We start from the raw sequence: 2,601 nt of genomic DNA, 5'->3' as shown, positions 1-2,601 counted from the left end.
ACTGCAGAGGGACTTTGGATGTCCAACTGCCGGTCAAATCCAGACCGCCGCAAATTTTGTACAGCCTGAGAGCTAAGAATAGTTTTTACATTTGAAACTGAAATTGTAAAATTTAAAAAAGCCTTTCAGTGAGAATAGTTGCTCAATTTTGCCTCCACCCACAAAGCCTAAAATGTCCACTCTGTGCTCCTTTACAGAAAAACTTTGCCAAGCCCTGCTCTAAGGGGTTGCTGTTTCCCAGCTCTGAGGTTCTGCGAGCTGAAGCACACTTCATTTTCTCATGAAGCCTTAATGAAAATGACTCGATATTAAAACTGCTTTACTGTGGCCAGGGTAGAGCCTCCTCGATACTGACAGTCTCTGGAAATCGTCCTTGATCTAGTGTTAGGTAATGCTTGCTGGGATATACGAATATCGGATTTCGTACTTCTCAGTCTTACAAATTAAATTTTATACTTTCAGATTTTATTCGCTGGCTAGGGAGAACGACAACTCTATGCGCTTCACTACGTAAATAGCAGAAACAGGGCACATTTCAAAGGCACCCAGACCTCCCCTTAGGTCAATGCCACAAACAAGGCCCAGTGAGCTCTGGGCCATTCTTAGGGGTTCCACCAGGGAAGATGGTAGAGGTGAGGCCATCGTCTCTTGAGGGTAGATGCACAGGCCAGGGACCATTATGTTATTTTTACCCTAAAAGAGAAATGCCCTTGGAAACAAAAGTGTTCATAGTTTTCTCAATTTTTTTCTCCTACGTTTTTCCCTCTAAGTCTGGGGGGGAAAATCCTTAGCTTAGAGAAATGCCATCTCCACCTGTTCTGCCTTTGCTGAGGGATTAGCAACCCTTGAAAGACTTTGGTCTCCAGGCATGCCGGGGGCAAGAAGAAAATGACTGGTCTTGTGATTCTCCCAGGTGTGAGGTGATGGTTTCAGTAATGTCAGTGTGATTCCTGGGTCTTAGAAAGAAAAATAAAACAGAAGAAAACCCTGGCATAACCCAGTTAATGGTAGCTTAATGTCATAAATTCCACGGCTCAAGTCAGAACAACAGTCTTTGGAGGATTTCATTCTCCCCAAGGACAAATATGTGTTTCCAGTTCGTTTTATAAATGTGTATCTATATGTGTTTGCATATTTCCTGCGGCAGGGTGCCTAGACACGGGCAAGTCGTCTGTGGATAACAGCATGCAGTATGTGACATGAAGAATCACACATGGTATGTTTAATTGCTTCAAGGCATTACACACACACACACACACACAGACACCCCAGCTCAGTGCTGTGTGACTTCTGCCACTGCCTCCTACCCTATTTGTCAGATTACAAGGATACAGAGCAAAGTTTACTGCACACAAAAAAGCCAAACTAATGCTACAAGCCATGCCTGGATTCTCCTGTCTTCCATTTAGAAACTCCCGAGTAAAAAAGGATTATGGTCATATCACATTTTACTAAACATTCATTCTGTGACCCAAATAGCTCCTGAAGACACAGTTATCACCCACTGTGTGTGCTTTCTTTGTGACTATTTTCACAGGCATCTGCAAGAGAGGCTAGAAATATCAAAATATCATTTGGAAATAAACTGTGGTCAGGACCTATAAATAGTTTCCCTTTAGTGTCTCCGCCCCCCATTCCTTGGTCCCCTCTTTGCTCCATACCTCTGCCCTTCACCTTCTTTTTTCTCTCACACAGGATCTCACGCTCCTCCTGGGGAATGGACTTGGACCATGTGCATAAGAAATGACAATCTGGACAGGCACATTTCCTCTGTCACAGAACTGTGTCTTGTATCCCAGCACCCTCCCCACCTCCTTCCCGTGGCCCTGTTTCACAATTAGAATGCAGCTCGGAGTGGAAGGAACTGGCACCCAGCAGATGGCTGCAGGCAGTACCTTCACGCAGCCCCGACGCCCACTCCTCGGCAGCAAGAACCGGGGAGCGCCATATGTCAGAGCTGCCGACGCTGCCAGCAGAACGGAGGCTTTGTTCTTTTGATGGGTTTGTTTTGAAAGGGGAACATAAATAATACACACCCACTACTCCTTCCCCAGCAATCTGGGCAGAGCTTGCCGGCAGTCCTTGTGGCTCAAAGTGCCCCAATTGTTCCCTGAACATGGCTGAGTACGAGGGCTGGTCTTGGCCACCAGATGGATTAAGTCTGATTAATTGTCAACCATAAATAATGCTTTCTCTCGTATTTAATCAGTGAATACTTAATCAGCTTTTCCCTGAAAAAAAAAAAATCATGTTTCCCTAGAAAATTAAGATATTTGTTTTCACACAATCCAAAAAGCTTCTTGCAAAGTCTGTTGGAGCAATGGATGGCCCACGCCCTTGACCAATGTGTACATGTGCAGGCGTGGAAGGGAGGGCTGAGGCCGGAGTGTGTGCAGAAGGGAGAGGAGCAGGGGCAGAATGGCTTCGTGGCTCTTGAGGAAAACAGTCCAGTGAAGGAGCCTCCAGGTCTGTCCTGGAGGTCAGGTTTGTTTTTCCTCCGGAAATCCTGCACGTTCTCAAAGTCACTCACTTCAAGCTGTGAAGAGCACCCCTAAGCCCCAAGAAGGCAGCACAGCCTTGCTCACCACTTATTCAGGCCAG

This window comes from Mandrillus leucophaeus, unplaced genomic scaffold, assembly GCF_000951045.1.
Source record: "Mandrillus leucophaeus isolate KB7577 unplaced genomic scaffold, Mleu.le_1.0 Scaffold235, whole genome shotgun sequence".
Classification (NCBI taxonomy): Eukaryota; Metazoa; Chordata; class Mammalia; order Primates; family Cercopithecidae; genus Mandrillus; species Mandrillus leucophaeus.
This window is presented reverse-complemented; position numbering follows the sequence as displayed.